At 34.8% G+C, this 20,267-nt stretch overlaps 1 protein-coding gene across 8 annotated transcripts in view; it reads right to left on the reverse strand.

Moving 5' to 3' along the window:
- The window catches only part of LOC118204040 (USP6 N-terminal-like protein), a 173,949-nt gene that overhangs the window by 94,938 nt on the left and 58,744 nt on the right, over positions 1–20,267 (reverse strand). For 3 of the 8 annotated variants that reach the window (XM_085815532.1, XM_085815500.1, XM_085815506.1), the window contains exon 2: positions 11,790–11,936. The exons of the other annotated variants lie outside the window; for them this stretch is intronic. The gene's annotated coding sequence lies outside the window, so the exon portion shown is untranslated. The remainder of the gene's footprint in view (positions 1–11,789; positions 11,937–20,267) is intronic. 8 annotated transcript variants of the gene reach the window in all.

A 20,267-nucleotide genomic window follows, 5' to 3' on the forward strand; every position in this document is an offset into this window, starting at 1 on the left:
ATACTTACTATTCCAGCTCTCAATACCAAAGATGACTGCCATGGGGGGAGATTTCATCTAAATCGATTGGCTGCATCGGCATTTTCGTGGTTTTTCCTAAGCTTAGCGTACACTCGAGATAGTTTCGCTTAAGAAATTTTACATAAACACACCTTTCTGACTCAAGGTAGAACCCTCATGACGAAATAGGTTTGGTTTAGCAAAAAGGAATAGCATTTTGAAACTGAAATCAATACCAGCTATCTATCTGCCTGTTGATTTCAGAACATTTGATTTACAGATTTAAGGATGAAAGACATGACACTGGGAATATTTTGATTAGACAAAATAAGATCAAGCTTATTAAATACTTTATCAAACAGATAATATATCATTTAAAATAATTAATACATCAAATAAAAAAAATAAAAAAAAAAAAACTAAATATGTTTCTTATTAACACAACTTTTCTTTGTATTTAAGGAAGGTGAAGCAATGTTTTGGCACGTCAAATTAAGTTGTTCTCTGAACATTTCTTTCTCCTCCTCCCAAGATGCGCGTAGAAAACCGGCCAATTTTTCCTTTGACAGTTCTCCACAAAAGTACCCCGTGCTTTAGGCATATACTTCTCGCGCACTTTGCCTTAACCAGTTAACTAAGGATTAGAATGTGATATTGATAACTATGAAATATTTACGTCCCAAGAATTTCGTTGCTAATTTTGAATTTTTCCTTTCTGGGCAAGGCATCAAATTTCCGTGACAACTTTGAAAACGGAGATAACATTGAAGCAAAATAGCAATTACCGTGGATTTATATGGGAAAAGTTCTAAACAGATAACAAAACTCAAACAGCACATGTATTTATATCAAGTGGCATATGGAATCTAAAATAATAATATTATTATACGAATATGAAATACGAATAAAATAAAGCATATACACCTCCACAGAACGCTAGAATTTATTGAAAAGATGAAATGTAAAACTGTACGGTTCACTATTGTATATCAGCCACCATTAAAAACAGTCGATGCCAATCGCCAACTGCAATGCTGAAGGGCCCGGGTTCGAGTCCCGGAGAGGGCATGGATGTAAATTGTCTGTCCTCTCATAGGAGGTAATGGTGGCCGCCTATTAAATGTCTAAATAATAAAATGACCACCACTTCTGGCCTTAGTAGTGGCAAAAGCTTTAAAATGGCTAGTGCCCGCCATTAAAATAAATAAATAAATAAAATTGAAAATTGCGTCCTAGCTATTGATAACAAATTGCTCATTTACAAGTCCATCTTGTTATGCTTGTCTGGTCTGGGCATACTCATAAATCTTAACAGCGTTTTGAGGCAGATTACGAATGCACCATGTTACATTCGTAATAACACTATTTATGAGGAGCTTGGGATTATCAAGCTCAGAACATTTTAATACCAACTTACTAAAAGTTTTCATTGTCGTCGTATGTGAAATAGTAATAACACTGCGAATTTACAATTACGATTATAATGATGCGTGATAAACATAAGACAGCCTATCGCTATTCTCAATCCTAGGATTATATTAGAAGATTAACGTATTATTACTTTGCTTTCCTTTCCTACTTATGTTGCATGTTTGTGTACTTTTATATGAAATTTTTATCCTACCTTTCCACTGTTGTTATGGCTTTTCGCACTTGCTCATCAGTGCTCAGTGTACCAGTTTGACGGCTTTTTGAAAACGACGGCTTCTTCCCAGTAATTATCCATTTTCTAGTACAAATTTTAATACTTTTTATAAGAAAGAAAAAAATAGAGTATAAATCTCTCTACATAATTTTATTATAATCAATTTTAATTTAAGATTACCATTTCGAAGCTTTGCATTTTTAGATTCGGTGTAGGGTTCGCCTGTTTCATAAGAAGTCTTTGATGCGAATCGGTAAGAACATATTATGCATATTTTATTAGAACTGTAAAATGACTCTTAAAATCAGTTAAACGTAACAAATAAATCAGAACCATTCAAAGTGTCTTCTCGATTTATTACTCAAGGCCTGAAAAATGAAAATAAACAAAATGCAAAACACTGAAATTTACATTTAAGTGCATCATTCCAAATAAGAGGGAAAATTTAAAGAATAACACACATTTCCATTTCGTCTTCCACCTACTAAAACAACCTTGGCTTGCCACGCGCACGCATTTTGAGATATTTACGACAGGATACGCGAATTTCTTTCATGGGCGTTAACGACTGCAAAGTGTTCTGAATCTTACCAACTCACCTACGCGTGTTCAAGTGGATCATGATAACAAAGAACTACGCCTTTTACAAAAATTTTAAAAATAGACATTTTTAATATAAAAGCTGTTTTCATTTATCACGACATAAAAATTTTAATGTATATTAATATACAGAGTGGCCAACGATTTCGATTAGAACGAAGACCTACTGTATTTCTTTCAAATAGTAAGGAACTTTTAATTTTAAGTCCTGAAAGTACAAAAATTTTAAGGTGAATTTTATTGAATATTTTCCTGTAACATTTTTTCATGATATACGTTAGTTTAAAAATTACAAGGTATATAACAAAATTACGTAAATTAACAGAATATATATCTATCAGGAGCTCGTATAACTGCTCTGGAAAGATAACTACAGAATCGCAAATGGAAGATATAGTTTAAATATAGCCAATAATAATTTATAATTTATGCATCTATATCCTTTTGTGGTATTACCTAAAAATGCAACTATGTTATTTGTACAGCTGTCACTTTCTTCCAGAAAACATATTCATTTGATAAATGGTTGAACGTATTCATTTTCAAAAACAGTGATCCTTTCTATGCTTTAATTTCAACTTAGAACTTTCAATTTGACAATTTTTGGAAATTGGGAAGAAAATGAACGAAAAGGATATAATGTAACCATAATTATCGTATATACCAGATTACCGCAAAGCACATCTCAAAGGAGATATGCATTGGCCCACCTGCGGCCGAGCGGTTAAAGCCGCTGAACTGGTAGTTCGATCCGAGGTTCGAGTCCCGGTGAACGGGCTGGCTGCAAGGGCGTTTTCGTGGTTTTTCCCATGTGTAACACGAATACGAGACAGTTTCCCTTAAAAAGACCTCCACGGGGCATCCCTCCCTTTCCGTGTAGTGGCCTAAGGGCGGAGCACGTAATAAGAAAAAAGAAGAAAAAAAAAAAAAGAGGAGAGATGCCTTTCCGGCGGATTTTCTACGGAAAAAGACTCGTAGTCAGGTTACGCATACAGAAAACCAAGAAAATGTGTGCTTTCTTGTTCTGCGAATATCCATTTCAATCAAATATCTCAGGATGCTTTTAAAGGACTCGATAACAATTTACTGATCTCTAAAATGACAGTATTCTGCAATTCCTATTTGAGGCGAAGATGTTAGGTTTTTCCCAATAACGGATAAAACTTCTGACCTCCTCGTCGCCTCTTCATTCCGTCAAGATGTTCAACGGTTTGCTTCTAAACAGTAAGTTTTACAATGCTTCCATATGATTTCGTAGTAATAAAAAAGAGCATTTAAGATCGCATTACCTCCTCGAAAATGCCCAGTTTACAGTCCCTCAGACTGGCTCAACGGCGACTGAAAGGTAGAGTCGCTAAGCACTGGTAGTTCGACCTGGGTTCGATTCCAGGTGAAAGAACTCGCTGCATGGGCGTTTTCATGGTTTTCCTCATGTGTAGCATGGATGTTAGCCAGTTTTCCTAACAAAGTTTTCCACGAAAGCATCATATCCTTAGGCAGATAGCCCTAGCGTTCTTTGGCGTAATCACACACAAATATATATATAAATAATACAAAATACGATACAAAAAACTAACTTTAATTTAGCAAGACTCCTTTTAAATTTCTCGTTTTAATTTGGCTACTTCCCCTTTCTATTTAAACAAGGAAAACCGACTCTATAAATACCCCTTTGCAGAAATGCTCACTTCCTTTTTTTATCTTCCTCTCGCTGTGCTAAAACGTGTGTTGCTTACTTCTCCGCTTCATCATTGTCTATTATACAGATCAATTATACAGAATTGTGGGGTGCTCGTAGAAATGTATAAACAAGAATACGTGTCCTTGAAAACACTAAGAAGTAAAATCATGTGTTGAAATCAATGGCCTCGTCTGAAATCTTTTCTTCTATGCTATACAATTTATGAATCTACGCAACTGCATCATTCATTCTATAAATGCATTAAAGAATCATCAAGTATCTACAGAATTTATTTATGGATGTATAAGCAGAAGTTGAGAAATTTAAAACAAAGATGATATAAATTATTAAAGTTGGGCAGTATGCTGCGAAATTAATTAATTAATCAAGACATAATAAATCAAAATTATATTTTGTAAGGTGGATTACACTCAAAAATTAATACACGTATCAAATTTAAAACAAAAACATAAGTATTTCAAAATTTAAACATAAATAATTCAAGAAAATTATTAAAACCGATATAAGGTTTAAAAAATTGTTGAAAATTCTCCCCCCCCCCAAGGAGTAGCCTAACAGTTTTCAACAAACCACGTTTCTTAATTTGACTGTTAATATTGGAAACATTTAAAAAAAGAAAAAGGCAATTAAGATAATTAGTGATAATTTAGTGGGGAAAAATTTACTTTATTGCGTTTTTAAAGCACTTTAATTTTCGCTAAATTATCTTAATTGGCATTTTCTTTTAATTTATTATTGTTTCCAGTATTAACAATTGTCTGTTCTGTTGAAAATTCTTAGGCTGCTCCTTGGGGGGGGGGAAGAATTTTCCGCCATTATTTAAAATTTTCTATGTTTTATTAATTTTATTGAATTGTTTAAATTTTGAAATAATTATGCTCTTGTTTTAATTTTGATATCTGTATTTCCTGTTAAAGGACAGCCCTCCTTTCATAATTTAATTTTATTATTATATCTTTATATATATTTAACTTGCCAATTACGTCTATTTTTACGAAAAGTATTGAACCAAAGGTACTAATTATGCCGCCGAAAAATTATGCAAATATTTAGAGTCGAATACGGAAGCGTACACGTGTGTGTCTGCGGAGCGGAGTTGTGATTGTGGAAGGGGTATAAGCGCACGAGGTGTTTTCGGCGATTTGTATGCTTGTATTCCTACACGACATTCGTCATGTTTCTCACCACAGTTGGATAATTTTATAAGGTACTAGCAGCTTCGCTGCCAGCCTTCGTCTGGCTTTCCTTCGTCTTGGCCGGAAAAATGGCTGAAGGGAACAAACACCAAACGTTAAATTTAAAAACGGCCTAGAATTTTACTCTGCAGAAAAACTTTAAAAAAGTTATTACGTATAACAAAATTACAATGAAATAAGCAATATCCCTTAATACAAATATTAATTATCCTAATAAATAAATTAACCAACTTCCCTTTGCAAAATCTTAAGAACTCAAATGGTATAAAGGAGGTTAAGAACTTTGTTTCCTAAAAAAAAATCACTCAAAACTTTTCAATATCTTAAAAACAGTGAAATGAGCAATAAATAACATAAAAGAATACAAAAAAAAAATAAATAAATAAATAAATAAATAAATAAATAAATAAATAAATAAATAAAAATAAATAAATAAAATAAATAAATAAATAAATAAAAAATTCTGAAAAGCAAAGTATAATTAATGATATTTTATGTTATATTTTCAAGAGAAAAAAATTAGGTGCTACTTTGGTAGACAGTTGCACGGATTTTTAGGCATGATGGAATTAGGTGCAGGCAGGCCAATCACGAGCGCAGGTGAATACAGAGCTCAATGTAACTTCCAGTGTCGTCTACAGTTTGATGGAACAGTTTCAGAACTCTGGATCTATATCAAGAAGACCTGAACAAGGCCGATCCAGTGTCATGGTCTACTGTTGCTCGAAGACTTCGTGAAATAGGGCTGTACACCAGAAGACGCGCTGTTTTCGTGTCCCGTTGACCGCAGCATACAAGAGAACACGTATAACGTGGCGCAGACTGCATACACCTTGGCCCAGACTTCAGTGGAGCACCGTGCGTTTCACCAGATGAGTCAAGATTCAGTCTGCATACCGATTCTTAGCGTACCTGTATCTGGAGAGAGCGTGGAGCACGATACCATCCTTCCCTCAATAGAGAAAAGGATCCTTACGGTGGTGAAGTTATGTTTTGGGCAGACATTATTGTTGGACAACTTCATGTGTTTGACAAAGGGTCCTTTACTGCTATGAGCTATACGGAGGAGGTCTTAGAGCCCTGTGTTCGACTTTTGGTCCTGGGTTCCTGTTAATGGACGACAACGTTCATCCACATACATCTCAGCTGATCAACAATTACCTGGAAAGAAGATATTCACCGCATAGATTTACCAACTAGATCTTCTGACCTTAACCCTATACAACATTAGCTCCTCTATATACAGACCATATATGTCTGGAATGCTTGGGAGGGCAATTTCATTTCGCTATCGTTCTAGGAAAACAATTCCGGATGTGAAAACTGTCATGCTGCATGAGTGGGATCATCTGCTTAAGGGACCCCTTAACTGCTTCCTACCCAGTATGCACTAAAAGCTGCTGTTAGAATATAAATTCAAAATAAAGAAATTAAAAGTAACGCTATATTAATAACAGCCTACTCTCTGTGTGTTATCTCCAAGAAGAATTCCAATTTTCTCGCCAATTTAGGCTAAACTTTCTTATATAGAAAACTGTACAACAACCCTTTTACTTCCATCACTTAATGCTTGAATTTCCACCCATTTGGTATTAAAATTTTGAAGTTAAGTTTGTTAATTTTAACTTACTAATTTGAGCTTTAAATTTCAAATTAACTACTTGTTTTAAACGTTAATTTTAAGATTGTATCATTTTTGATCATTTACGATTTTGAATTAACTTTTAATGTTCTAATATGTTTACTTCTGTTTTTGAGTTTGAAAATGAAAGTGTAAGGGATATGTCTTTTCTAAAGTAAGCATCTCGTTCACATTAATTTGTGTTCTTAATGATAAACTTTAATTTTAAGATTATTTGCTATTTTGTTTAACAAGATTCTTTTAGCTTAAATGGACTAATGTCTTTACTTGGATTAATGATTTATTATTATTATAGATTTATGGTTTGAATCTAGCAAACAATTTGATGCTTACTTGGAAGTAAGATGAAACAGTCTCTTAATTTCGTTGTTGTTATTAATTGATGGTAGATTGGTTTATACCCTTGATAAGTCGATTAATTTGCGATCAATGACAATAGCTACTTTTTCAATACTTAAAATTTAGTTTAGGTATTGGTATTTTTGCGATTAAAGATTTTTCTTAGCAGATTTTTTTTTTAAACAAGGAGATTGAAATTATTATTTAATATACTAATTTAAATTCTGACTAATTTTTTTTTTTCATTCATGCTTTTAAACTGAATTTGTGTTCCTTGGAGATGGTATATGGAAAATTTTATTATTAATTATATATATATATTTACATATTTTGGTTGGTTTCACCTCCCATTTTAGTTGCGAACATCTACATGTTATAGCAACCCTATATACAAAATTTCAACGTTCTGAGGCTACTCGTTTTTGAGTTATGCGAGATAATACGTACGTACAGACACCACGAAAAAATCTCTTCAGACTTCATTTTAAATGTTTATAATTTTTTTGGAGGGGAAAAAAAGAATATTTTATTCTGTCCTTACGTACAGATGTCACGCAAAAACATCGTTAACTTGCGTTCGATAGCGGTCAAAATGGATATTTTCGTTGTAATATGTTGTTGTTTCGTTGTACCCAAAATTTTTCGCGATTACAATACTTCCTTTTTACTTCGTACAAGGGAGCAAAAAGAGCCCAAGAAAATATATTAAAAGAATTTTTAAGAGCAGTGAAATTTCTCACACTAAGAAACATAACACAAGGTCTCAATACAAAAGAAAAGCATTGCTCATGCACAAAATATTTAAGCCGGAACTTATCGAACAGGCTCAGAATAAATGCAGTCAACAAATTGCTTCTGACTCGGTCATAATTCAGAAAATGATCCTGGCATTCTAATGTTGATCACTTAAGCATGACGTTTTCGATATCCCAACAGATTTCTGCCCCGTAATGCGAACTTCAACACACGTAATGCAGAAATGACTTCATTTTCTCACGACTGTGGCATACCTTTATTCTTTCTTTGTCTTGCATAAAGAATCCTAAAAGTAAATATCTTTCCTTTTGGATTTTTTTTTGGAATATAGCTTGAAGTCTATGTATTATAAAAATGTATGATACATTTTGTGTAATACATTTTATGTATACGTGCTAAGTATATAACGCACAAATCTCCCACAAATATATTGGTTTTACCGTTCAGTTTTGAGTCATTTTAGCAATTTAAAATAAGCACTGTATAAAAAATTATCTTCTTCTTGCCGAACCGATTTCATAAAATAAATAATTAAACCTTATGTCTTCCACCTTTATAAAAATAATATAATAACTGCCTTAATTCATTCTTCAGCTTCTTGTAGTTCATTCCATAATTTTTCACCTCACTTCCTTCTCTTCACCTATAACTTTCATAAAAATATGACTCGTTTTATAATCTGATGTTAGTCATCTAAGAATTACTTAGTTGGCACTGAGATAAGTTGACTTTCATAAAACAATCATCATTTACAGTAAACAAAATGAATGAATAATTCCATCTTTTGCTTCACTTTTCATTAAAACAGTCCAAATTGCATATCCACTTTCTATCAGAAATATAATTTTCCCTCTTCCAGCTTCTTTTCACAGGCTGAATTCTAAATACTGACTGATATCAATTATTATCCATAATTTACAATGAAAATAAATTTTTATTATGCTGCAATAGGTTATCAGCTGCTTTCAGAATTCATTAAACCTTAATTTTTTTAAAGCACTGAACAGCAATAAGCCTTGAAAATTAAAATGCAGATGTTAACATTTTCTTTATTGTTCTTAATATCTTCTCAAAATGATTTAAAAAATATATTAGACTTTCTTGAAGTTCACCAGAACTTAGATCATTCTATTCGCATCTAAAAAAAGTATGTAAAATTCCTTGCCTTTCTTAATCGGTATCTCGCATCTTGATATCTTGAAAGAAATGTGTTGTCATTTCCAGCAAATACTGCAGTGCTTTCTTAAAACAAACTAGACTTTTTTCGTTCAGTCGAACATTAAGTTTTAAGATATTGTATCCGTGCAATGAAATTTCGATAAACTCGAGTGAGTTAGTAAATGCATTCTCACCTAAAATAAACATTTTCACCTTCTTTCAACACAGATCTAACGTTTCCCACAACGCGTTACGCAACAGAAATCAGACGGAATATCGGGACGTCTGGTAAGACGTCTGAGAATGCTGGTAAGAAAAAAAAAAAAAAAAAAAAGTGTTTAGATCAATGGAAGCCTCATCAGCGCATGACGTGATTTAGCAATAGAAAGTTGGAACAAGCAGCCGGCGAAAGAGTGGGATTGAAATTAGCTGTAAATAGATCACTTTATAAAAAATAATTTTCACAAAGGAACTTGCTATATTAGATTCGAAAAAAAAAAAAAAAAAAAAATTCATTTAATGTTATATAAGTTTTTATACTTCTAAAAGTTTACAGTTCTCTTTGCGGATCAAGATTTTAATACTATTTAGAAATAAAAAATACAAGAAATTTTTAATATAACGTCATTTTTAAAGAGAAGATGATGTGAATTATTTTATACCATGAGATTCAACAACTGAATCTTCTACTGAAAACAGCTTTGCATTATTACCTCATTATCATTATTAAAAATCAGTATGAATTATTTTGTCTTTTCAGTATTCTGCTAGTAAAAACCTTTGCATCACACTGAGGTGAAAAATATGACTCTGTACTCGCTATTTTCTTTTATTAAAACTCCATCAAAATACTACCGAAAAGTACATAAAATTATTGGGTAGTCAAGAAAGATTTTTATTATTATTAGAATGCATAACATAAGCAGTTCACTGAAATGCGGTTTGCGTGAAAAGAAGAAAATTCGAAAAAGTTTAATAGCAGTATGCATAACGGTGCAAAACTATTAACGCCCAAGAACACGTGAATTCTAATGACAGAAACCAAGTAAATCGAGCTATAACATGATATATATTTATTATGGATTAACGTCCAAGAACACGTGAATTCTAATGACAGAAACCAAGTAAACCGAGCTACATCATAATATATATTTATTATGCCTAAGTTCCCTTTTCCGATCACTGAAATCCCACCCACATGTTCTTTCTTAACAAAACTCATGAAGCAGAATAGCTTGGATAATATGAATAATAGCGTATAACAAAATGGAATCCATGGAATACTGATACACACAACCCACATCGCTCTCTGAATTATACTCTTGCAATTAAATGAGCAAATTACCCAAGTAACATGACGGTAGTAAAGGAGGTGCTGGACATGCAGGTTGTATTTCCGTAGCTCAGAGCTCAAGTAACAAGTTAAGCAACCCACTTTAGAAGCTCATATAACAGATTGGGCACGGTGGTTGTGTTGTGTTTCCGCAAGTTAAAGCAGAGCGCAAAGGAAGAAAACGTAACACATTTAAGGCTGTGTGAATATGTGAACTTTTACTACACACGATACCCATACATTTAAATAGCACATGTAAAAGAATTTATTTTTCGTAAAGATTAGAATTATAAGGCATCTACAATTTATTTGTCCGATTAAGAAATCCAGAGAAAACTAACATACATCGGAAAACAGTTTACAATTAGTTTTTTATTCAACAATTAGTTAACAAATTAGACTCTGCCTTTCTCAGACAAGGTACCTTCGGTCATATGAATTACAATTCAGAAGTACATGGAATTAATGTCTTAATTCAGTCAACAAACAGTTAACAATTAGTTTTTTATATTTTAAATTAATTTTTGGGATTCTGAAAACTTTTTAATGCTTCTTTTCCTTTTTCGAAGAACAAAAATCGGAACTCTATTGCTGTCCAAGTATTTTCTAATATGCTGTTAAAAAAATAGTTCTGATAGAAGAAATGGCAGGAAAATCAAATCGCACACTTGACGAATTTGAGATTGTTGGTTTGCTGGACGAATAGGTATCCATTACAACACTACACAGAGTATACGGGAAGAATGCCTTAGTTCTTTAAATTCTCTCCCACCTGAAAATGGTCGGGGAGGAGACCGGATGATTCCAATCGACCAACCATAAGTTACTAACGTCTTAGCTCCTAACCTTTTTATTTAGGTGCCATTTGTACAGCAAATGACTTTTAGAGCGAAGTATGGTAGGTAGAAAAATTAGATTCTGCCTTTCCCAAACAAGGTACCTTCGGACATATGAATTACAATTCAGAAGTACATGGAATTAATGTCTTAATTCTATACAAATAAAATAATACATAATTCTCTGCTACCCAATCAGATCGGATGTAAGTACAAATACATACAAAAAGAAAGCTAGTCAAGCAAAATTAATAAGGAAGGCTACAGAAATGTTTCTTAATTGAGATGGTTGGCACATAAAAGAAATATCACAGAAAGGGAGGCAGAAGTTTCTTGAAATGTGGCAGGTATATATAATGCATTAGTCATATAATACACAAAACTGAAATCATTATGGTCGTGGTTTGCAGTGAACGGGAAAAAAAAAAAAATTCTGGTCGCATAAAAGAAGCCTTCCTTGAAATTCGAAACTTTGACATTTTAGCTTTTAAATTCTCAATTATTTTTAATAATACAGTATATTACAACAAATGGCACTTAAATTTAATGAGTGAATTGCAGTTTTGCTTTAATAGAACTTACTTAACATATTTCCGATATGCGTGGCTTAATCTTCGAGACAAGCATGCGGTTTAATGGCAAGATCAATAAGTACTACAAATACTTTTCACGCACAAATGAAATGTCTCAGACTACACGCAACATAAATCCAGAAAAGATATCGTGATCCTAGAAAGAAAACGCAAGCAATTATTTTTCTTAAAGACGTATTATTCTGGGTATATTTCTATTGTATCAGAAAAATTATAGTACAAGAAAAGAAACTTATACAAGAAAAGAAACTTGAAATGTTAACTTATGTGGGAAACATACTAATCAAAATAAGTTTTTTTTTTTTTTTTCCAGAAAGTAACAAATAAATCGTATGTAGCAATACTGAAGAAGGGAAAAAAAGAACATCCCAACTTACATAATGGGCGGAATCACAAGATAAACAGTGATTTTCTTTTGCAATAAATATAAGGGCTGGGAATAGCGAAAAAAAAATATTTCTTGTTTGTTCGAAAAGTAATGCAAAATCACATTTTTATGAGGAAAAGTATCATAAAATTTACTCGCCCATACGGTCGCCAAAGGCATGCTTAGCTGATTTTTTAACAATGAGATACTATTAGATAAGTATTAACCACTTTTGAGATGTGCTTATCATCCCGAGTAGCGATACGGACCTTCTCATCATAGGAAATATAGGATGCATATATTTAAGAATGGGAAAAGTGCCACGGAAGTCTAATGCCTCATGGATCCGTTACAGATAAATACGATAAAATAATTATTGCTTCCCAGTTCTAATTTGAAAACCATACGGCTGCCTTACATTACTGTTCAAGAAGAATACTATATGGAACACTCATCATAAATCTCAACTTTCTGGCGGCTATCATGAATCAGATGAACATGTTGTTTCTGTTACTTATGCTCACTTGTCGGCTCAGGCAAACACGAAGAGTTTCGCACAATGGGTCCCCGCGTTATGTCGCTATCCCGGCATAATGCTAACGACTTTCGATTTCTTGAAGTTTCGAACAGTTTATGAAAGTAACGAAGCAAATAAAAGTTTAGAACAGTGATGAGCTGGGAGAAAACAATGACAGAGTCCGACGGAAAATACCCCTGCAGTGCAGGCCGTAACGAAGGTAAGTGCGCATGAATAAAACAATGGCATGGAGAGGAAAAAAAAAAAAACGCCTAAATCTCACTGAATACTAGAGAGTCCACATGTGTATAGTAGTCATAGCAATAGTAGTTAGCATAAATTAACGAAAAATAACATTAAATATAAAACATAGTGGGAAGTAAGAAAATAAAATATATACAATATTTACAAGTTAGATACTTACAACAAAGCAACACCCCCCCCCCCAAAAAAAATCAGTAAAAGAGGGTGTACAGGAATATTTAAATTTGTCAGTTGGATGGATACAAAAGTTAGGAATCTCAAGCTCCTGGTGAACTGCCGTGTTTCTAATGAGGCATCGACAGTTCGCCGCTTGTCGGAGTATTACGTTTTGTAGTATTTGGATTTTCTTTACATTTGTTATACTCGCATATCCCCAAACAGGGCAGGCATAAGAGAGTATGGGACGCAAAAGGGTCTTGTAAATGAGCAATCTGGTTATCTATAGAGAGAACTGAGTTCCGGCCAATTAAGGGGATAAGTGTTCGTTTACGAGCTCGGAACTTGGCAATAATCTGCGTAATGTGTGGGGTTCAGGTGAGTCGCCTATCCAAAGTAATACCAAGGTATCGGGCATGCTCAGTCCACTGAATAGGAGAGTCGTACATATAAATACATTTTGCAGTATCGATGGTGATCCTTTTTGTGAACCAAATGGCCTCAGACTTTCCTACGTTGATCTTGACTTTCCAGGCGTTAAGCCAAGACTCAAGTGTGTGGATGTGTGTTTGGAGTGCTTGTATAACCGGGCCAGGAGATGCATTTTTTGAGAGGATTGCCGTGTCATCGGCGTACATTGCCAGGGTGGTGTGTGGTGATTGTGGGATATCGGTCGTGTAGATATTATAGTAAATGGACCCAAGGAGGCTCCCTTGCGGGACGTCAAGCCTGATAGCCCGTGGAGTAGAGTGTGTGTTGTTTACACGAACGATAAAGCGTCTATCCTTAAGATAAGAGTAGGTGATGGCTGTGATGTACTCTGGGAAACCCAAGATGATGATTTTGTACATAAAGCCCTCCAGCCAAATCCGATCTAAGGCTTTAGCTACATCGAGGAAGATGGCACTTGTGGTTTGTCGTTCCTGAAGTCCTTGCGAGATCATTTCAATGACTCTGTAGAGCTGGTGGACAGTTGAGTGCTTCTTAAGAAACCCATGCTGCTGTGGAATAATGATGTTATTAAGTTCAGTATAAGCAAGGGTTCTCTGGAGAATGATGTACTCGGCTACCTAGCTGAGCGAAGATAGGAGGCTGATGGGTCTGTAAGAAGCTGGCTCTGTAGGTGGCTTTCCAGGCTTTGGGACTGGTGTTATAATGGCTGATTTCCATGGCGTAGGGTAGTGGCCCAGGCGAAGCATGTCCTTGATGATAGCAACCAGTTTGAGTAGCATGAGGATCCCCATGCACTTGATCATCTTATTTGAGATCTTGTCCAGTCCTGGACTCTTGTTGACAAGTAGTTTCTCGATGTAGCCGTAGACCTCTGAATGTTTGACAGGAGTAATGTTGTTCATGCGCGGCTTTGAGAGGAATTCTGTTAGTGTACTGTTAACCAAGTATTCTGTTGGAGGGTGGGAGAAGTTGTTTGTGCGGAAGTGAGAAGCATAGTGATCAGCTAGTGACTCAGCTTTATCAATTTCGGTGGTGGCAATTTTCTATTGGCTGTTTAAAGGCGGAATGTTGGTGTAGCATCTCTAATTTTGCAGTCGCCTTCCAGACGGAGCTTTTCTCTGCTGAAAGGGAAGAGAGATAGTTGGCCCAGTCACGTTGTGTATGTTGGTGTGTGAGAGCCCTGACCTGGTGGTTTAGTCGATTAAGCACAGTCTTATCCGCAGGATACCTGTACATTTTGGGCCATTCCTTGCGGGCAGTTTTTCTTTCTTGAATGAGTTTTTTTAGTTCTGGGTCTGTAGCTTTTTTTCTGTGAGAGACAGGAGTGCTGTTTGCATCAAGGGCATTTGTTAGTTCAGTGGTAAAGCTGATAACCAGTGCATCTAACTCATCACCTGTGTGTGCTGTTGGAATGTGTAGTGTGGTGTTGTTTAAGGCTGCCCAGTTGGGCCTTTATTACCAACTGGGCAGGATATGCCAGTTGGTAATAAAGGCCTTTTTGTGTGGTGTGCTACAGACAGAGGTCCCCACTTTAATCATGACCGGGTTGTGGTCAGAGGAGAGTTTGGATGGATTTCGAGTGGCAGCCTTTGAGAAGGAAGAAATCCAAAACATTGGCTGATCTGTCGTTGTAGCGTGTTGGGGTATCTGGAGCTGCAATAGTAATTCCTGCCTCACTGGCAAAGCGGTAAATTACAGTACCTAGGTATGAGGAGCGATTGCAGTTCCATGCGCGGTGGTGTGCGTTGAAGTCTCCGCCTATTATTGTTTTCTGTTGAGTTGGAAGTCTGACAGTAACATCAGCCCAAGCCCACGAAATTCCTCGTAGCAAGGAGCGCAAGATACGCCTGTCGTTGCCAACAGCCTTGAGCAACATACAGGTGACAGTGCGATTTAGTTCACTTCCGCCCCCATTTTTGATGGAGAGTACTCCGGGGGGGAGTGGACGGATCCTAGATTCTCTCACCCCTCTCCCATTCCACTAAACCCCACGAGAGGACTTTCGGCTCGCCGCATTTTTAGAGTGCGCCATGCCGCACCGACACTATATATTTACAAACATCAATGCCTTCTCCGGTATTCAAACACAAGCACTTCGGCACGGCAGTCAGCGACACTAACCACTATACCGGTTGGACGGCTCAGATGAACATGCTTCACTTTATTCCAAAAGAATACTATTTATTTCTGAATGCCCAACCACTCTGTTGCTTCAGCCACTACGAAATATATTTACTGTTTGTTCATTTTTTCAACATATAACACATCACAAAAGTTACCTTACGCAAATAAGTTCCTGGCTGCAGTTTAGACTCATTTCCTTTAGCGATACTCCACCAATCCCTTCTGTAATTGTGAGAATCCCATTCATACAAATAAAGCAAAACACAAATTTTTCGAAATTCGACTGTCCCAACAGTTCCAATTTGAAAAGCAAAACACTAATCTGAGTAATTCAAAATTAAGTTGCGACAATGAGGAATACGAAATGGATATATGAAGAAGATTGAAAGATATCTAAATCACAATGAACGAAAGGATTAAACACTGATGCCAGTGATTCTCGACATAAAATTTTAAACGACACAATCATATTGTTAGAAAGCCAAGACATTGAAGAATTAACGGAAAAATACTAATAAAAATTTATCCGTACTTTTAAGCAGTTTAATTTGGAAATTAAGTTCACTTGCTTACGTAAATTAACCAGCATTTAAAATAAAGATACATTTTAAAACAGAAAAAACAATGTTTTTGTTTATATTACTCTTGAATTTCGATAAGAGTCAATAGGCTACTCGAGGGCATACGGCCTCGAGTCTATACGGCAAAGCCTCGAGGGCTATCTGCCTAAGGGGAGGGATGCCTACGTGAGGACTTTCTAAGAGAAACTGGCTCGTATACACGTTACACATGGGGAAAACCACGAAAACACCCATGCAGCCAGCCCGTTCGCGGGATTCGAACCTCGGACCGAACTACCAGTGTTCAGCGACTTTACCGCTCGGCCGCTCAGGAGTCAATAGAAACAGAAGATTAATCGCAGTACACTTTTTTTAACGATTTAGTAATTTATTTTTATTACTGTTTTGAAAATTAAATTACATACTACAGTAGCTAAAACAATTCCTAAAATACTGTGACTTCGATCTTCTATGAGTGCTGTTATCCCCAACTGTTTTTTCCGCAGAAATTTTACTTTATTCTGATGGTTTGCAACAGCATCGTTCCGCAACAAACTTTGTTTTTCAGACACGGGCAGGTTATTACGCAGTTCGATTAATCGGGAGTTGACAGTATATTTCCAAGTTTTACTTCAGACTATCATTTAACCTTGCAGATAAAAAAAGACAGAATTGGCTAATATATATATTTTTTAAGTAATAAAGGCGCATACAATAACATTTTACCAAGTAATCTTTTTTTTTTTGGGGGGGGGACTTGTAAAACAGATATAACCTTCTTCTCAAAAATCGGTGAAACCTTTTCAAAGAGCGTAAAATGCGAACATCGTTGCCAAATGACGTAACAGCCTGCATTTTTAATTCCCTTTGAAAAGGATAATTTATGCGCTATTTTTCCTTTTTGAGAAAAATAACGAATTCTAGTCATCGCGTAACTAGACGAAACTATGAGTTGTACACAAATATAGTTCATTGCCACACTTTAACACATTAATTATTAACACTAATACATTTCAAATGCGTATCACAAAGCATTTGTTTGTTTAACTGTTTTTCCTTTGCATGCACTTAAGGATTATCTGCTTAAATGAACCGATGATTCATGGATGACTTAAAGGAAAACTAGCTCGTACTCACGTTACACATAGGTAAAGCCACAAAACTTTCAACCTGCTCCTCAAGCACCAAACCCAGTTTGAACTAACAGTGTTCAGCGATTTTATCCACTGACATTCGTGGGTTTCTTTCAATACAAGTGAACCCTTTTCCCACTGAAATTAAAGTTAAATTATGATAGAATTATGCTAGCTATTAGAAACAGAGCGTAACTTTATCGCGTTTAACACTAAAATGAAAAAATTATATTTCTCATAGTTTGATATATGCATAAGTGTATGTTTGACACGTACATGAAATAACCTGTTGCACAAAGCAAACCAACTTATGAAAAACTGGCTTATTTCTATGTTAAAATGCGATTACTTCATTGAACTTTTAATGTAATAGCCAAAGCGGCCGGCAGCACATATCGGCCACGGCTAAAGCCGAATATATGTAAAATTATTTCCCAATATATTGTGAATCGATCAAAAATCCATATAAATAATATTACGAATTTTGTACATAGATAGATGGATGATTTTAGAGCGATTATAAGTGAAATTGTTGTATTTTTCGTTATTATGTAACATGAAAAATCTACAGAGATGATGCTCTGCCGGAAAAGTAAGAATACAGGGGCAAGTCTATTTAACATTGAATAAATGGGTAAATGGCTATATCGCTAATTTGGCGAGAAATTGCCAAAAGTCACTGAACTTGGCGACATTTTGGTTCGATCCATGTGTAACTTTAATGGATACCGTAAAGCTATACAAGATCAGAGAGAGTATCTGCTCTCAGTTGTGAGTTGTTAGGCGTGAGTTCGGAGTACTCGGATATCGCCTGGTTAGCTTCGCTGTCACTTTGCATTGCGTTGTGTTTAACGTTCTTAGTAGTTTAAAGTCTAACTACTGATTGTACTCTGAGATACCGTGAAGAGATGTACGACTGTTTTTTGTGAAAATTTACAGAACTGTGAACTATCAAGCTAGCACCGATTCTGTGTGCATTCAGTCTTTACAAACCCGTACGCACGCAACAATTTTTGTGCCAGGAATAGGATAGGCTAGCCCCTTACTAATGATTGTACTCTGTGATACTGTGAACACCTGTAGTAGTATTTCTGTAGAAAGTTCCAGAATTCTGAAGTGTTTCTTTTGATAAAATAAATTTTATCAACCCATCATCGGACCTGTGTGCATTCAGTCTGTTCGAACCCGTATGCACGCAAAGATTTTTACAGCGGGGTACAAATTTAAAAACCAATAGAACCAGTCTTAGTATGCTATTTACATTATGTGTATTATGGAGACTACGTACTATGGGGCTAGACTATCATAATGACCGAATTCAGGCTTAGAATTTGACGACTTAAGAATCCGAACTCCGACGCCGTTCAGCCTGTTTAGGGCTGTGTAAGGACCGTCCCGACGTGATAATATTTTATCCAGTGCACAAAATCTTCCTTTTTAGCAATCTAAATATGAATATTTAATATTATTTGTAGAAAGATTGCCAAATAAATGCATTATATTATTAATGAGTTTTTACACTTTCATTTTCAAAATAATGCATTCTTTTATTGAACCACAAAATGTTTCTCGTAATTAGACTTGAAATTCTAAAATGCCTCTTTATAACAGGATGTCATTTATTGTTGATATTCCGAATTCTTTCAGTTTTAAAATTTTTTTCCTTACAGTTTTATTTAAAAAACTTGCTTGTTTCTGAAGATATTTTACTTCTTTTCGTGTTTACACTTAAAGTACTTATTTCAGTTTGTTAAACAGAAGATGGTTATTTCAAGTAATAAATTTGAAATAATTCTAATTATTATTCTCAGATTATTCATAAGAAAAGATATGATAATCAACGTAATTTTTCCCCTTACTTGTTCGTTGACTATAAATAATAAAATGACTAAAGCTATAAATAACTATTTATGATAATTACTGAAAAGAATACTGATAAATTATTTCTATATACTTTAGATGAACTGTACAAAATATTCATATTTGGATAGATATAATAATATTTCACACATTCGATAAAATATTCATATAGATTTTCTTCATCAGATTTGCAAAATGATTGTGTATTTTCAAGTTCTGGCAGGCTCACACTGATCATTTCACAGACGTCTGGTTTGGCCACAAATATAAGAAAACTAGACTAATGCAAAGAGACTGAATGCTTTACACATCTCAGCAGTTCCGAAGGCAGCTCTGAACACCTTACCGAAAAATACAGCAATAAACACGGATAATTATTTACATTTATCTGACGTCCTCTGCTATCACTTCTAAAAGAGATCAGTATAAATTTGATTGCACGAGAGTTTCACATCTCTCGATAAAATGTTTAAATAAAGTAAGAATAAAAATATCAAATTAAAAGAAAATCGGTTCCATTTAAAACGACAATATGAAGCGAAACCATTCATCTCCATTCCATTTTTTTCAGCCAAGAAGTATAATTCTAATACACATACGTAAGAAAACACTTTTTAAAAGAATTTTAACTTACGAGATACATCTTCCTACCCTCGGATCCATCTGAGCAGACGAGTTTGGCATAAAAGAAGCCCATTAAACAGATAAAAGAAAAGTTCAACGATTGTAAGCTTCATTTTTATTCCCGTTTTATCTAAATTGCAGATGACTGAGCGCTCTCGGAAAACGTTACAAAAGTACCCACGCTGCCAACGATAATCGTTGCTTTTTAGTCATAAAAGCTTTTAAAGACTCTCTGCCTAAAAACACTCTCTGGTAGCTAATGGATAAATATACGAGAAAGATAAAATGCGACATGTTTGTGTTATTCTGTATAAACTCATAAAACGCATCATTATATAATATGGCTTTAAAACGTCCGGAAAAAAATTCAGTAATCGAAGCAAAAGTTTCCTCAAACGGATTATACTAA

This window comes from Stegodyphus dumicola, chromosome 1 (genome assembly GCF_044657685.1).
Source record: "Stegodyphus dumicola isolate Sdum_Otavi_A_Nest chromosome 1, ASM4465768v1".
In the NCBI taxonomy this organism is placed as follows: domain Eukaryota; kingdom Metazoa; phylum Arthropoda; class Arachnida; order Araneae; family Eresidae; genus Stegodyphus; species Stegodyphus dumicola.